Here is an 18,357-nt window from a genome sequence, read left to right as displayed (position 1 = left end):
CCCCCCCCCCCCCCCCCCCCCATATAGCCTACAGTATGTAGGAATTGTGTTTTAATATACTACTTAAGATGTCTGCCAATATTGATAATATGGTGTACCATCACTAGCTTAAGTTTTTAAGTGCTTTATTTATAAAGTACATACAAAGTTCTTTTTACATAGAAAAATAAATACTCCTGGGAAGAGGAAGAGGAAGAAATCGTTATTTACCCAGGGTTTGGACTAAGTTGCAGTAACTTATTTCTTGCCAGACCCTGCAGGATTGTTAATCACCCGGTGATTTTCATACCTAGTGTCGTGTTGGGGAGTCGAACTGGGAACCTCTCGGTAACAAGCCTGACCCTCTTAACCACTAGGTCACCGCATCCCTTGGGTATACAAGCCTAAATAATAAATTCACTTTGATGCTGCGTTTTCCCCCCTCTTTTCTTGGGAGGCATGCGTTAATCCGACAGACCTTTTCTCCGACTATGTGGCATCCGCGTGCGGTTAGGGTTAGGGTGCGGGTTTGGTTCGGGTTTACTGTTTAACGTCGGAGCACTGCGCTGTCGGAGGAATGCGCTGTCGGACTAACGTACTGCACCCCTTTTCTTACACAGGTTTTTATTTATTTACTATTTTACCAATAATTAAGCCACTTGACTAAAGAACAACATTCTTATGTTTGCTTTGATTTCAGGACTCGGATCTCATCAGTTCTGTTCTGGCAATGGCCAGAACAGCATCTACAACAGCCTCGTGGAGGAGGTCTGCCATCTCTGCGTGAACCTTGGTTCTGAGGGAGGTGCGAGCTACGTGGATGAGGGTCTCCTGGTTACTGTTACTTAAAAACATGGTTTGCAGTTTAATAATAAAAAGGCAGAAAACTTTTATGCTTGTTTTTATTTTATCTTAGTCAATTATAGCCTGTGTATGGCATTTAGTATGGCTTGATTAAAGGAGAGAGCCTGACTAAAGCACAACCCCCCTAAATAAGACCTTTGTCACACCCCATCTTAACTTCTACAGTTGACTTTTTTCATAGGTGCTCCTGTTCTGAGATCTTGCCACACCTTCACCCCTAAAATGGGGCATTTGCCCTCCGCTAGTGTGTGCTTAATTCTCGATCTCCAAACTTTTTTTTTTTCCTTCATGGATCATCTATTTACCACTTACTGACATGTTAGGATCTGTTTTTTTGGCCCTTCATACCTGCCATTGATGCAGAATGGATCAGTATTTGCTGCTTTCTACAGGGCGATCCTTCTTCAATCACCGATTATTCTACTGATCCATTCTGCATCAATGGCAGTTCAGTTGGGACAAAAACGGATCCTGACATGTCAGCAGGTGGTAAATAAATGATCTGTGAAGAAAAAAATAAGTTTGGAGATAGAGAAATAGGCACACTAGATGATGGCAATTGTCTCATTTTAGGGTTGAAGGTATGGCAAGATCTTAGAACAGGAGCATCTATGAAAAGTCAACTGTAGAAGTTAATATGGGGTGTGACAAAGGTCTAATTTGGGGGGGGGGGGGGGGGGGGGGTAGTCAGGATCTCTCCTTTAAGGATTGACAGCTTTGGGCCAGAACATTATGTCCACAGCTGGCCCTGTCCTGGCAAATGTATGGGCCAGCTGTGGGCACAGTGTTCTGGCCCTATGCTGGTGACCCATATCTGGGCCAATTATGGACACATTGTTCTGGGCTAGTTCTGGCCAACCATGCCTAGGCCAAGTATGGACACAGTGCTCTGGCCCTGTGCTGGCCAACCATGTCTGGGCCAGCTGTGGAAACACTATTCAGGCCCTGTGCTGGTGACCCATGTCTGGGCCAGCTGTGGAAACACTGTTCAGGCCCTGTTCTGGCGACCCATGTTTGGGCCAGCAGTGGAAACACTGTTCTGGCTCATCACTGGGTCAGCACAGTGTGGCCCTTTACAGCTGGCCCATGCACGGTTCATGTATGTCTGAGCTTCTGGCAAACCGATCTGGCGCCAGATTAGGGGGTATAGACCATTGCTCCGAGTGGGACATTCTGGCGACCCATGTTTGGGCCAGCAGTGGAAACACTGTTCTGGCTCATCACTGGGTCAGCATAGTGTGGCCCTTTACAGCTGGCCCATGCACGGTTCATGTATGTCTGAGCTTCTGGCAAACCGATCTGGCGCCAGATTGGGGGTATAGACCATTGCTCCGAGTGGGCCATGACAAACTGCATGATCCGGGCCATAACTTTGCCAGGTCTTTTTTGCTATGTGGGTTAATTGTTGTATATGTCCAAATCCTTGACACTGGCACATTTGAACCAATAGCACTCATTGTGTTGCCAATAAAGAGTGTAGGGATGCAACAGGTGAGGGGATTGCAAAGGCCATCGAGGAAGTGATGTCAGAGCTGGACGTCCCATTAAAGGTTCTATGACATTCATTTTCACTTTTTAATTTTTTAATGTTTTTTGGGGGGTTTTATGACCTCAATTACACCCCCCCAAAAAAACAGAACTTTGAACATTAAGTGGATTTTCTGTGGTCTGGGGTTTTTTGAATAATTAGGCTGAAAAGTAATCTGTGATTGGCCCTTGGACTGTGAGGTCACGGTCCATTATTCCCGCCCACTCTCCTCCTCGCCGAGCAGAGGCGATGATTGACAGGCAAAATCCCTCAACAGCGACACCCGCAGGCAAAGATTACTTTTGACATTGCAGTTGAAAAGGCTTTAGAAATGTGAGAGAAAAACACCTGCAATGGCTCACTGGAGTGGAATTTTCAGTTAAAACTGTTTATACATTATACATACCATGACCAAGACTTTTAATGTGTTGTAAAACTGAATGTCATGAAACCTTTAACCAAGGTGACGAGCATGGGATAAGATGTAGTGGCCGTCATGACAGGAAGAAACAAAGGCTGCACAGGATTACTGCTTCGGGCCAACCCACACATGGTTAATGTTCACTGTGCTGCCCATTCCCTAGCCTTGTGTAGATCTCAAGCAGCACAGGCAATAGCAGATCTCAAAGAACATCATCAAATTCTGACTGATCTGTTTTACTACTTCCGTAGCACCCCCAAAAGAGCAGCAAGAATCAAAGACAATACAGATACTGCTGGAAGGCCCTGTGTTGACATACAAAGAGATGCATTCCATTCGATAGCTGTCATATTTTAATGCTCAGCAAAGAGTGCACAGGACCATGGACAGTTTGCTGTCCTATTTCACAGACGTGTCCCAGGATGTCAGCAAAAAACCCAAGGCAGATGGCCTGAAGAAGATGGGTACAATCAAATTCATCAGCATCACCGCTCTGACACTAGCGCCTCCCTATGGGTGGCCAGGGCTTGAGTGATTTTTACAGATCTTTTCATATGCGTTGATGATAGACAGGATAAAGCTAATCTACTTTGAAATCCATGATAAATGTGGGCCTTGGTGTTAATGTAAGACAAACTATTAGAAACTCACACTATAAAACTTTTATCTTTTCTTTCTTTGCATTTATTCATACTGCCTCGGAGAAGGACCTGTAAATGACTGGAGCACTGGACAGTGACACAGAACTCTAAGGAGAAGAGGTAACTGGGTAAGTTGATATAGACAGGATGAAGCTAATCTACTTTGAAATGGTTAATAAATATAGGCCTTAATGTCACATATCAAATATAAGAAACTCACACTAATACTTGTTTCCTTTTCTTTTCTTGTTTTGCATTTATTCAGACTACCTCAGAGAAGGACCAGGCTGTAGCACAGGGGAGTGAGATGGACCTCACAGGAGAAGAGGTAATTCAACAATAGGTAGTTTTCACCGGAAGGCGGAAGCGTTTCAAAAAGTGTTCTTTTAATTGTTTTATAGCCTACTATCTGCGGACCGTTTCTTTTAGCCAGTGGAGCTTTAGTTACCGTGAGCTGTGCTATCTTTTGCTGTTGTTTTTCCATCTTCAAATCCTATTATATAATACCATAAAAACAGTGTGAGATTCCTTTTTGTTAATAGCAAGCTAGTTCCTGGCCAAACAGGGAACCGGTGCATTTCCGTTTCCGGCCAGATGACGTCATTTTCGCGGGAAGGGCGCCCCACCACCGTTTCAATAGAAAATATGTTTATAAAAGGCTTTCCGGGGTAAAATTCATGTAGTGGGTATTGGGAAATATTTGCCACTCACAAAAGATATACAATTTACCTTAGCTTGTTTTTTTAAAGTTACCTAGTATAGCTTTAAGTTAAGAAGAGCTAAACCAGCAGAATTTAATATTATGTGGTTAACATGATCTGCGGGAACCACTGCAGTGAGTGCATGTCCTAGCCCGGACGGTAGAGAGAGACGGACACTCGAACAGTCCATCTCTCTCTATCGCCCGAGCTAGAACAAACACTCGACAGCAACAAGGAAGCCAAAAAGTGAACAAAGTAGAAGTCAGCACTATAGTTCCGAGTCTGTGTGTTAAGAGTGACAGCTATGTATTTACAATGACGAACGAGGAATAGCTGCCGACTGAATTGCTGAAATTACAGTTGTGTCTGTGATGATGTGACGGCCTGTGACCAAAACAGGTGAGATTCAACGTAATGAATAGAACAGTGTTTTGCCTACAGGCGGTCAATGGGGCATCCCGACACCCGTCAATATTTTGATGAAAATTAAGGCAAAAATATGAATTAACAACAAGATAAATTTATATATATATATTTATATATATTTGTATATATAGATAGATAGATAGATAGATATGTACAGAAGCCTTATGTCCCCAGTTTCACAAACCCTGACCCTGTGAGCCCAAATTTGTTCTTCATGGGGCGGCGGGACCCCTCTCTGCCTTTGGCCTCATCCAAGCTCGGAACTCCTCAGCTATTGGCACGATGTCCATGTCCACCAGTTTCCCTGCCTGAAATCCCCAATGACCCCAACTAATTTTTCCTAGTATGATTCTTGGGAGTTTCAAATCCTTACGGTATTTGGGGGCGGCTGTAGAAAGAGTCATACTAGACAGCAACCCTCCCCCTGGCCTATTCCCATGGATTGGCTCCAACCACCTCACCTGCTCTCACTCACTCTCAAACCCTAACCACACCTGTCCTAACTCACTCCTCATTAGAAGCCTGCTATAAATACTGCTTGAGTGCCTGTCCCTCCAGTTATTGTTTGTCAGCAGCAGCAACAACTCCTCTGTCCTGGTCTGGAGTCTCAGCAGGCCTTGGTTATGTATCATTGAAGTGAGTTCTGTGGACAATTTGTGAATCTTATGTTGCATTATATTGCCTTGTGATAAATGTGATTCATGTTAGTTCATCTGCTTGCCTTGAAAACTCAAGAGGGAATTGTGTGTAATGTGCAGTTAGTGCACATAATGTACTTAGCACAGAAATGCAGGAAGTTAACTTAGAGAATATTGTGCAATGGGTTTGGTGTTTAATGCTCTGGTGTATTAGTGGTAGGCCTACCCACTCCTCCTTTAGAGTGCTACTCATCATTGTCCCAATTGTTGTTCATTGTTTATGTGTTTTGTATAATAATTATGTGTTTCTGTCTTTCATAGTAAAAATCATAACCGTGAAGCCTCATCACCTCCTTGCTCATTACCAAATGCTCATGTGTGCAATGGAAAATAAATGGCTTAAACAGAACTCAGTTGTCATGCATTCTGACCGATGTACCATGTGTTCAATACCCTGGAACCAATACCAGAACTATCTTTTATTTTATATATATATATATATATATATATATATATATATATATATATATATATATATATATATGGCATTCATTATACTTATATCATAATTAAGTGATTCCTTGATCACTATTATTACAACTTGTACAACTATTATTTCAACTTTTCAACTTAACCACAACAACAATATAATTATGTGCATGCAGATATGCACTTAAAGGGTGCACGTTCAACAGTGGAGAATACATGGCCGTCCTTAACAAATAAACGCTCTCCACCTGTTTAGGAGCAGATCGCGACGCTCACCCCAGACCGTTCGTTGCGATCCGGGGCGACCGTGTTTAGGGGCGAGTGAAACGGCGGAGACTGAGAGTTGGCTCGTACAGTTTTTCAGAGACTCGACACGGTACAATGAATGAATGAATGAATGAAAGCTCACAATGCTACAACGCATGTGAGCTTATAGATCTGGACGACCAGACGACATACATGAGTGAATGAATTAAAAAATAAAAAAGTTAAATAAAATACAAAAAGTAAAAATATAATATTGCGCCACATGATCGGTGATCGGTATCGGATGATCAGACTTGATCATGATCGGATCGGTGATCGGTTTCAAAAAACCTGATCGGACCATCTCTATTATTAACCCATTTAGACCTCAGGCCGATTCTAAAAACGCCTTCTAAATCTTCGGTTTTCTGAAAAACTTCAAATATTTAATCAAAAATGACAAACCAATTATGCTGCTATATACTGTAGTGTACATAGCAACAAGAACCCCAAAAGAGGTTCCCGTCCTGAAAGGTATAGTTACAAATAGGGGTTCCCGCCCTAAAATATGTGCAGTGCTGTGTCCCCTGCTGTTTTAACAGATCTGAGACTAAAATAACGACTAATGTGTCATTCTACCGCTTTTCTGGCAACGACAAAGAGAAGAAGAAATCGTTATTTTCTATATTTATATAAATGCATATATAAATAAATATTAAAAAAATAATAATATAATATTAATCGTAATAATCAATAATATGATATAATAAATATGTAAATAAATATTAGGCTACTTTTTACTGTCTATGATATTGGCATTAAGACCCTTTTTAACCCTCAATGGTTCCTTTCTGACAAAGGAGGTTATTGTAAAAATATTTACGGGTTACGACGGGTTTGTTTACAATGAAGAGTGGACGGCGCTTATTGGTGCCTCTTGGATTCAGAAGTAACATCAGATTTAAAAAATAAATTGGCGTCATTGCGTCACGGCACCATAGGGCAGTAGTTCTTAAACTGGGGGTTGTGATCCCCAGGGGGTTTCCCAAATTATTTTGGTAGGCCCCCAGATGATTAGGTTAATGTGCTATGCCATTGTTTTCTAACTCAACAGTAAACAAACCAACATTCAGTATAAGTGTATATGGCTGCACATTTCTACAGTTACAATTTAATGAAGTTTAAGACCGTTTTAATACTAAATTGGCAAAATATTATGTAAGAAATAGGCAAATATTGTGAAAATAGACAATTTACAACACCTTGCAGTGCGAGGCGTTGTGAGCTTGTAGATCGCCTATTTTCACAATGTATCTGTGGAACCGATCGAGTTAAACTAAATGTAATGCCTATACCATTTCAAGTGCTTGTCAGGGTGGGGTAGGGTGACCATATTCAGCCCCTCAAACCGGGACCCTTAAATCAATGCGCACGTTTGTCGTGCGCGTGTGCGCCCACTCATGCATGCACACATACATACGCACCACCATAGATGTTGCATTCAGGCAACGAGTGATTGACAAACATCAACCTCAGCGTTGAATTCAGACACGCAATGCATTAGTTCATGTTTTCTAATTGGTTAGGTGATCATGTTTACATGAACAGAACATGATAGACGTCTATACAACCACTGAAAACAACTATTATTATTTCAATTATGGCTAAAACAGGACCATTTTGTAGTGAACGTTGAAAACCGGGACATATTAGTGTTTTGGAGATATTAGTCGCCTTGAAATCTGGACTATCCCGGCCAAACCAGGACGTCTGGTCACCCTAGGGTGGGGGTCCCCAGTGTGAATATTCACATGAAAAAAAAAAGAGAACCACTGCCATAGGGTGGCACGGCACGCACTTTGAGAAACCTTAAGCTACTGCTGGGAAACGTAGCAATTAGATAACTTGTTTGAAATTATGCAAGAACATACCTGCTCTGTGTAGTTTGACATGTGGCTGTAAAATCCCGTCCAGAAGTTTGTCTTGTCGCTCCAGCTGAGTTTTTAGTGTCTCTACCTCTCTCTGGAAGAGGTTGCACATGAACTCTGCAGCCGCACTGAGGCGCTCCAACACAAACACTCTGACATTAAGCTTCAGTTGACAAACATCACTTTGCTGTTTTTCCAAAACACACGATATCTCCTCTCCCACCAACGTCATGTGTTCATGTATCTCCAGCCGTGGTAGAGACTTCCTTTGAGGCATTCTAACGCCTTTAAGAGACATTGTTCACCACGCTATGTTATCCTCCACCCCACCGTGAACAAGAAAAGCTAAACTAGACGCACTGGACTTACTTCCTGGTCACCATCTTCAACGCATGCGCAATGTAGTATCCAGGCAGCACTGTTTCCTGAATACATGTATGCCCCCTGGTGGAGAAGGTGTGTAACTGTTACTGGATAATGTTAATAGACAGACAGACAGACAGACAGACAGACAGACAGACAGATAAACAGACAGACAGATAAATAGATAGGACCCCTTTGCTGAGAGAGAGAGATGAAGCAGGGACCCCCACACTAGGCCTACATACTGTATAAAACTGTGTTGCTGATTTAATTGATGAAACTTCTTCATAGATTTCATAGATAGCTGGATTCATGCAAATGTGTATTTTCAGATAGTTAACCTTTTAAACCCTAAATATTTAGTCAACTTGACCGCTCTGTACTGTTATTTCCCTCTACACCAACTCTCAGAAAATAGCCGATCTACAAGCTCACAACGTCTCATGCTGCGAGGCATTGTGAGCTTGTAGATCTGCTATTTTCGGCTATAATGTTCCCTATCACACAAAGATTTGGTGGACCCCCTGTAATAACTCTGAGGACCCCCTAGGGGTCCCGGACCTCCTGTTGAGGACCCCTGGTCTAAGCAGTGCTGGGCAAAGTACTCAACCCCAGTAGGCCTACAGTACTTGAGTCAAAGTGTGTGTGTGTGTGTGTGTGTGTGTGTGTGTGTGTGTGTGTGTGTGTGTGTGTGTGTGTGTGTGTGTGTGTGTGTGTGTGTGTGTGTGCGTGCGTGCGTGCGTGCGTGCGTGCGTGCGTGCGTGCGTGCGTGAGTAGGTACGTTCTGGAAATTAAATATGTCAGTGACAGAATGAAGAATTGCAACTATGTCTTTTAGTAGATTTATTTGACACAACAGATGACAATATGTAACAGAGAGAGAGGTCCTCTGTTACTTATGTTTGATATAACTGTTGAGTTATGCTCTCATTTGTAATTATTTGTTTTATAAGAGGCAAACTTAATGATGACTTTTCTTTATGTTGCATGATTTGATTATTGACACTGATTGATTGAACGATGCCATCTGTGATGGCCGTGTATTATGGAGCTGATTTGGATGTGGTGTCTGTTCAATAAAAAAACTCACTGCTAGGTGAGGGCAGCTAGTTCTTTGAAGCTGTGTTTGAGAAAGCTCCGTGTCTCCTGTCTCCATATTTATTCCTTTATTTATTTCCCCCGTGAAGTTCAGTGTTATTATGTGTTGTATATGGTTCTCATGCAGAGACGTTGCAGTTTGACCTCTGCTAACAATAACCCTTATTTATTGAATGATATTTGCACAGCACATTTGCACTTTTATGAATTTGCACAGTTTACCTTAGTGCAATATGGAGAGAGTGCAATATGTATTTAGTGTGAGGTTTTATTGTTGAGTTTAATTTAATACTTAACAGTACCTGGTATGGTTCAATAGATTGGGCTGGACCATAGTCATGAGGTCAGAGGGGGGTTGTGATGTGCTTTTGCTATTGATAATATTTATGTTGTTGTGTGTGAAAAATGATAAAGAATCATGATTGTTTCTAGTTCTTAAGAGTTTTGTATGTGGGTTAACTGTATAGGTATTGATGTATTTATTATGTTTAGATTTATACAATCTGGGAACCCATCGCCAAATAAAAAGGAAAAACAGCGCCCTCTGCTGGTTTTTACTCTTTCACTTGGCTCTGGGGGGAGCTAAATGGAGCATCCGTGCACAAGGAAACCAGGGTTTTTGGTCTGCCCTCAGCACTCCACTTCCGGTGGTGTGCTTATGTTTTCATTCCCACTAACAATATTTCTACACAGAGCACTAACACCACTTCTCCCAGAGAACATGGATCGTTTTGGTTATAAGCCCACTTGTTTCTATGATGAAAGAGCAAGTTAACATGTGAATATCTTTCTGTGGTTTTGTCTGCTCCGAGGACGCTATTGTTAAATGAGTTTCGGTTTGTTTTCAGTGGGAAACGAGAGCAGACAGTAAATCCCGCCCACTACATTTGATTGGGTAAAGCGCGGCCTGTTTCCTGATCTTAAGGCACGCCCACTGGTAGGCCAGTGCGTACACGTTATGACGAACGGCAACGGGAGTCTGACACCGAATCCAGTGTTGGTGAAAACTAAATGCAGAGTTCCAGGGGGATGAAAGGTTAACCCTATAAGGATAACAAATTTAACCTGACGACACTGATGCAGTATTTTGGCTAAGCAGTCTCCTTTCCCAGTAAACACTACGCAGATGATTCCTTATCATCCTTCTTTACGTTCCCTGCTAGGAGTTCCCTACATTCAGACATAATCAATCAACAATGTGTAGTAATAAGTATAATAATTCAGAATCCAGTCATACAGTATAAAAGTAATACTCAAATAAGATGAATAATGAATTAATAATAAATCAATAATAGTAAATCAATAATCAAACACAAATATACATTTTTAACATTTGTTTTTACACATTTGTATTTCTTTCTGGCATCCCAATTTGCATACAGGTATACAGAAATTCCACTCTAAAATGTGTAGTTTATTTTACGGACATTGTGCGGTATTGTACCACATTTGGTTACCCATCAAATTCAGTAGTTACTTGTTTCATGACAGCCTTCCTAGAAATGTAAAGGAGTCAAAAGTGCAATATTTGTCCACCCATCTGACCACTTATGAGGGCCATTTTAAGTGGCTTTAATATGTAACTGTGCCTACTGTGCCTTTAACCACTCAAACCACAGTATCCATATTCTGAACATTAGCCAAAAAAATCAGGTCCAGTTTACTAAGTCCAGAGGGTTTAGATGGTTAACTAGCTGTGCTCTCGTCAGGCTGCACACCTACAGCTCATTACTGATTGCAGCTGCAGCCCCGCCCAACACACCTATAAAAGCTGCTTGCTGCAATTGAGACACAGAATCCAGACAGTGCAACACAGTGCACTGTTTTAGTTTGACCTGGATTTGATTTTTAGTGTAGTGGTTTATGGTGTTTAGTTAAGGAGAGCAGCTAGGACAACCGAACCATGCATGATTGGACTAGCTCCTCTCCTTATTTTCCTCCTTTATAACGTGCATCTCCAGGCACTTTTATTTCATTGGGTTATTCGCTTGACTATTGCCACATCAGTTTAATCCTGCTATAAAATGTAATTATGTCCACACCTTCATGCAGTGGAATGGATGAAAACGTTCACACAGGCATTGGCAAATGAGTGATAAAGTAAATTATTCACATTGTTCAAATGGAATTATAAATGCATCTCTTTATTTTACAATCAATGACTGACTCAGTGCAATAGTCGGCATTTAACATTAAAAATAAAATAAATAAAACAGTGCCCCCCTCTGGAGCCAATCTGCTCTGCGGACAGCAACTAACCAGAGATCAGCTTGCTCTTGTTGCATTCATTTACAAGTATACTGATGTACTTGGTGAGAACAGTGGCAACATAAATGGCCTATGGTAGGAACAGTGCAATAAAATTGTCAAAATGAAGTAGTCTGATAAAAAAAAAAAGATGAATACTCTATTACAAGTAAAAGTCTGGAATTCAAAAGGTACATGAGTAAAAGTACAAAAGTATTGGTATCAAAATGTACTTAAAGTGAAGTGGTTAGTGTGTTTTGTAATAATAATCAAAATCTCTAAAGTAACTAGTTACTAAAGTTTTCATATAATTGTAGTGGAGTAAAAGTACAATATTTTCCTCTGAGATGTAGTGGAAAAGTATTGAAGCAAAGTAGCAACAGTATTGACAATTGTGAATACTCTAGTAAAGTAAAGATTTCCTCAAAAGTGTACTTAAGTACAGTACTTGAGTAAATGTACTTACTTTACACCACTGGCTGCTGGTAATTTTAAAAGCAGTCCAGGCAGGCTCACACATGAGGAGTCAGTACAATTGGCCTCACGATTCAAGTGGCCGATTTTTACATGAATGATGTGATTTGAGAAACTAAAATTGTCATGAGTTATTTAGTAGGCCTATTTAATAATTATTAATTAATTAATTTAGGACAGGCACAACTCACTTACTTTCCAAGTCCGGCAGCTGTTTTACGGCCAAACCAGGGACTGCGCCGTCTTGATTCAGACCATTCATATAACGTAACTGAACGCAACGTGGATGCAGGGGGTGTGTCGGGCACTGGACATTACTGTGTGTATACGGGCGTGGGCATGGACCTTTGTAGTGTGTGTGTGTGTGTGTGTGTGTGTGTGTGTGTGTGTGTGTGTGTGTGTGTGTGTGTGTGCGTCGATCATTACGGCAAAATATCCAGTTATTGTCAAAGTTGTCCATACTTGTCTTCACCTCTACCAAACTTTGACTCATGGGCTGGGCAATGTCAAAGTGTGTTAGCTCCAACCTGTGAAATGCACTCTTTTGTGCAGAGTATATAGTGTTCACAATTAATGTCCACAGCAATGTTGTCACCAGCACCTCCTGTGACATTCGCTGTCCTATTCCATTTAAGCCTGTGGGCCTCTCTTGGATTCAGCAATGCTTTGAAATCTAGCTGGAGTTTAAGTGCCTCCAGGCTGTACCTATGACAACCTGTAAAAAATGTTCAATAGTGGAGGTGTTGGTTGTTAGGTGTGATCACCGTGGTGCGTTAATTAGGACGCACTTCTTTCTTTTGTGTTTTTTATTTTTCACACTGTGCAGGGGGTTACAGCATTTGCAGTTTAGTTGTGTGTGTGGTTTTCTGTATATTAAACAAAATACAGAAGGAGAAAAGTTACCCACATGTAAACAAAGTAACATAAACATAATTTCATTATACTGCACATCAATATACTGCACATATGATACAACATATCCAAACTCAAAACAAACTCACTTATAATGGACGCACACACTGAAGCCAACAGCAGGTGCCACTAATTGGCCAATTAACTGCTGTGCACTCAGCACACATTGAAGTGGAAACAAAGGGTCCATTTTAGAGGAAAAAACATAAACAATAATACTAAACTTAGAGTTTGGGGAATCTTCTTAACAGCCGCCCCCAAATCTGGCATACTAGATTTGCCATCAACGAGAAGATTCGTTCTGTCCATGTCCTAATCTGGGATGGCAGGGAGCTTGATGAGGCGGGCGACAGGCCTCATGTAGGTCTTCCCCCCGATATCCACTTCAGCTGTCCGTACTCGTCCATACACCCCTGGGACAACCTTGCTCACCCGTCCAACTGGCCACAATGCCCTCGGCAGCTGTGGGTCAACAACCATGACCACTGTGTCTGACTGGAGGTTTGCTGAGTCGTTCCACCACTTAGAGCGGGTCTGTAGAGTAGGCAAGTAGTACCTCACAAAGTGCTTCCAAAACTGATCCGCCAACACCTGGCAGTGTCTCCATCGACGGCGGCTGAGGAGCTCTGCTTCCGGGTAGACAGCCTGGGGCAATGCTGAGTCAGGCCGCCCCATGAGAAGCATGCTTGGCGTGATTGGTTCTGGGTCTGCCACGTCTGTGGATAGGTTTTGAATTCAAGATCCCTTCTACCTCAATCAGGACAGTGTTGAGAACTTCCTCAGTGACGACTTGTGCCTTCACGGTAGCATTCAGGGCGGTCTTGATACATCGGATTTCACGTTCCCAAGCTCCCCCGAAATGAGGGGCACTTGGTGGGTTGAACGTGAACTTGATTTGCTGCTTCCCCAGCTGGGCTTGAAGGGTGGGATGTAGAGCTTTGAAGGCCTCCTGGAGTTCTCGATCTCCACCTCTGAAATTCGTGCCCTGGTCAGAAAGAAGCTCTGCAGGTTTCCCTCTCCGGGCAACAAATCTTCGCAGGGCCATCAGAAAAGAATCGGTATCGATGCTAGACAGGAGCTCTATGTGGACGGCTCTAGTGGTCATGCACTTGAATAGCACACCCCACCTCTTCTCATGCCGTCTGCCCACTTTCACTAGGAGGGGCCCAAAGCAATCCACTCCAGTGGAAGTGAATGCTGGCTGGTATAGACGTAGACGGGATTCGGGCAGGTCAGACATCTTCGGGATAGTAGGTTTGGCCCGCCAACGCTGGCAGTCTACACAGGTCCGCTGGTGTTTCTTGATGGCCTCTCGCCCTCTAAGAACCCAATATTTGCGCCGAATCTCTGCGTACAGCCGCTCAGATCCAGGATGCCGCAGATCTTCGTCAGTGTCCTGGATGATCAACCATGTCACTGGGTGAGCTGGGTCTAGGACAATAGGATGAACGGTGTAGGGCTCTAGGTGAGAACTGCGCCGCAGTCTTCCTCCCACCCGGATGAGGTGTGTACTTGTGTCGTACTCTGGAGCCAGAGTGAGTAGGCGACTCGTGGAAGATACGGGTTTACTTGCTGCTAACTGCTTGAGCTCTTCTGCGAAACATTGTTCCTGAGCCTTTCCCAGGACTTCTCTTTCGGCCTCCATGTGGGCCTCTGCAGAAGGAGTTCCTTGCAATCCAGCCGCCCCGTGACGAGACAGTGCAGTTGCTTCGACCAGTTCTCTGAAACTGCTGAACTGCCCTGGATCTGGTAAAGCAGGGTCACTGGATGCAATGGACAGACCGCAGAAGGTTGGCTTCCTCACCTCCATTGGATCTTCCTGGTCCTCAGTCACGGGTTTGGTTGGCCATTTATCAGACGACTGCCGGAGAAAGGCGGGGCCCTGACTCCACCGACTCTCTGTAGCGAGCTCCTGCAAAGACAACCCTCGCGTCAGGTCATCTGCCGGATTATTGGCGGAGTCTACGTAGCGCCAAGCCTGCACATTGGTCAGTTCCTGAATTTCGGCTACTCTCGTGCCTACGAAGACTTTGTAGCGGCACGATTCCGACTGAAGCCAAGTTAAGACTGTTGTGGAATCTGACCACAACACTACTGAGCGCAGAGGCAGAGTGAGCTCTTTTTCCAGCAAGGTGGCTAATTGTGCTGCGGTGACAGCAGCACACAACTCGAGCCGTGGCATGGACGGCTGGCCTGATCTGGCAGTTAGGAAAGCCACTTCGACCTGCCCCTGGGGGTTTTCTGTGCGCGGATATGCCACTGACCCATAGGCACGTTCAGATGCATCACAGAAGATGTGCAGATCTCTGACACTGTCTAGGCGGTCCATTTCAGCACTGGAATAACAGCGGGGGAATGAGATCAAATGCAGGTATTGCAGTTCCTCTTCCCAGGTGTTCCAGGTCTGGAGAATCTCATCAGGCAGCAAGGGATCGTCCCACTCTCTGTGCTTGTCCCACAGCCGTTGTACCAGCACCTTGGCCCTTGTGGTATAAGGCACGATAAATCCTAACGGATCATATTGGCTTGCTAGCACACGGTAGATATTTCGCATCGTGGGCGTGGAGCTCTCCTGCATTCGACACTTGTACCCCAGTGTGTCCGATTGGCACAACCAGCGGAGCCCGAGTGTCTGCTCCTGGGGTTCTACACCTGTCTGGTCTTGACGGAGCCAAAGCTCACTGCTCTCCGCTTGAGCTTCTTTTGGTAGGTGACAGATCACCTCCGGAGTATTACTCGCCCACTGCTCGAATCCACCTGTAGACAGGAGGGATGTCAGCTTGTCCACCAGTCTCTTTGCCTCATCCGTAGAGGACAGGCTCTGCAGCTGGTTATCCACGTAGAAGCATCTCTCGACTGCCTCTCGGACATCCTCTCCAGGCAGGCTGTGGTCGATCACGTGCTTCTGCAGCGCGTAGGTGGCGCAGCACGGGCTGCAGGTGGTTCCGAAAGGGAGGACCTGCCACTCATAGATACTAGGGGGGTCCTCTCTCTTCAGGTCTCGCCACAGAAACCGGAGCAGTGACTTGTCTTCAGCCAGGAGTCTCACCTGGTGAAACATCCCCTTTATGTCGCTACTGACAGCGACAGAATGTTCCCGGAAGCGCAGGAGGACGCCGAGAAGTGTGGAGCCCAAGGTAGGTCCAGGCAAGAGGAGCTTGTTCAGGTTCTCACCCTTGTACTCGAATGAGCAGTTGAACACTAATCTGTTCTTGCCATTGTGGTGGACCAGGTGATGGGGAATGTATCAAGTTTCGGTTTGGCCCACCATCTCCGGGGGAACTTTAATGGCATACCCGGCCTGCTCCAACTTCTGAACTTCTGCTGTGTATACTGTCGCCTTCTCTGGGTCTTTGCCTAAACGGCGCTCCACGCTACGCAGGTTTGCCAGTACAGCCTCTTTGGGTGCTTGCAGCTGTGGCATATCCTTCACTCTCAGCAGGGGTGTGGCGTATCTTTGCACCCCGTTGACATTCACCCGAACCGTCTTGGCGTCCAGTAGGTTCACTGCTTCCTGATCTCGCTTTGACCTTGTCACCAGTTTCTCACTCCGATATGGCAGTGTGTCTAGCTGCCAGAGCCTTTCCACCTGTCTGAGCAGCTCTTCATTCGGGGAAAGCGTGGACATCAGCAAGCATTGTGAAGGGGCAAGGGGTCGTTTGATGAACTTGGTTGGACCCTGGAGAGTCCATCCTAGCCTTGTGTTGACTGCTGCGGGACCCCCCGGGGGCCCTAAACGAACTGGCTCTATTGGGGTGATCAGATGTGGATAATCCGAGCCGATCAACAGGAGCGGGTGGACACAGTCAAGTTGTTGAAGTGGCAATCCCTGGAGATGCTTGTATTTCCGTTGGAGAGCTGCCACTGACTGAGTATGCTCTGCCAAACCCAATTCCCCTGCAGTGAATGCACCATTGATTTTGAATCGGCTGTGCGGCTGGCTGGCGGGGGAGATTGTGAACGATACGGTTGAACCACGGAGAACTTTAATGTCTTGCCGTACCGTTCCCAGAGCTAGCTCTTCTGGCGTCCCTTTGATGCCCAGCTGCTTGGCTGCGGCTGCGAGGAGGATGGTCCTCTGGGACCCATCATCCAATACTGCATAAGTCTCTACTGTATGACCTCCATGGCGGAGAATGACTTTGGTGATCTTCAGCAAGACCTGACTACAGCCAGCCCTGCGATCCAGGTAGTAAACATCACTTGCAGCACTCCCCCGGCTGGCATCCTCCTCCACAGGTCTCATGTTGATGTCATGCAGAGCTTCAGCATGCTTGCCTTTGCATATCTTACAGATCGATCTGAGCCGGCACTGTGCCGCCTGATGACCACGGCCACATCTCCAGCATTTCTTGTTAGACCTGATCCACATACTCTTCTGCTCTTTGGTGAGTTGGGTGAAGTTGGAGCACTGGTCTAGGTAATGCAGGGAGTTGTTGCAATATGGACAAAAGGGTTTAGACTTTTCCGGGGCTAGGTTTGTGGAGGGCGCAGGCTCTTTAGTGGTGGTGGAGGTTGGCTCGGTGCCATGTAGGATGGTCGTCACCTTACGTGATTTCTGATCTTTGTGTCGATCCTTCCTCGATTCTCTGCAGGTTTCCCTCTCCGGGCAACAAATCTTCGCAGGGCCATCAGAAAAGAATCGGTATCGATGCTAGACAGGAGCTCTATGTGGACGGCTCTAGTGGTCATGCACTTGAATAGCACACCCCACCTCTTCTCATGCCGTCTGCCTGAGAAGAGGTGCAGTGAATGCACCATTGATTTTGAATCGGCTGTGCGGCTGGCTGGCGGGGGAGATTGTGAACGATACGGTTGAACCACGGAGAACTTTAATGTCTTGCCGTACCGTTCCCAGAGCTAGCTCTTCTGGCGTCCCTTTGATGCCCAGCTGCTTGGCTGCGGCTGCGAGGAGGATGGTCCTCTGGGACCCATCATCCAATACTGCATAAGTCTCTACTGTATGACCTCCATGGCGGAGAATGACTTTGGTGATCTTCAGCAAGACCTGACTACAGCCAGCCCTGCGATCCAGGTAGTAAACATCACTTGCAGCACTCCCCCGGCTGGCATCCTCCTCCACAGGTCTCATGTTGAGGTCATGCAGAGCTTCAGCATGCTTGCCTTTGCATATCTTACAGATCGATCTGAGCCGGCACTGTGCCGCCTGATGACCACGGCCACATCTCCAGCATTTCTTGTTAGACCTGATCCACATACTCTTCTGCTCTTTGGTGAGTTGGGTGAAGTTTGAGCACTGGTCTAGGTAATGCAGGGAGTTGTTGCAATATGGACAAAAGGGTTTAGACTTTTCCGGGGCTAGGTTTGTGGAGGGCGCAGGCTCTTTAGTGGTGGTGGAGGTTGGCTCGGTGCCATGTAGGATGGTCGTCACCTTACGTGAT

The sequence above is a fragment of the Gymnoscopelus microlampas genome (genome assembly GCF_963454915.1).
Source record: "Gymnoscopelus microlampas genome assembly, chromosome: 3".
Classification (NCBI taxonomy): Eukaryota; Metazoa; Chordata; class Actinopteri; order Myctophiformes; family Myctophidae; genus Gymnoscopelus; species Gymnoscopelus microlampas.
This window is presented reverse-complemented; position numbering follows the sequence as displayed.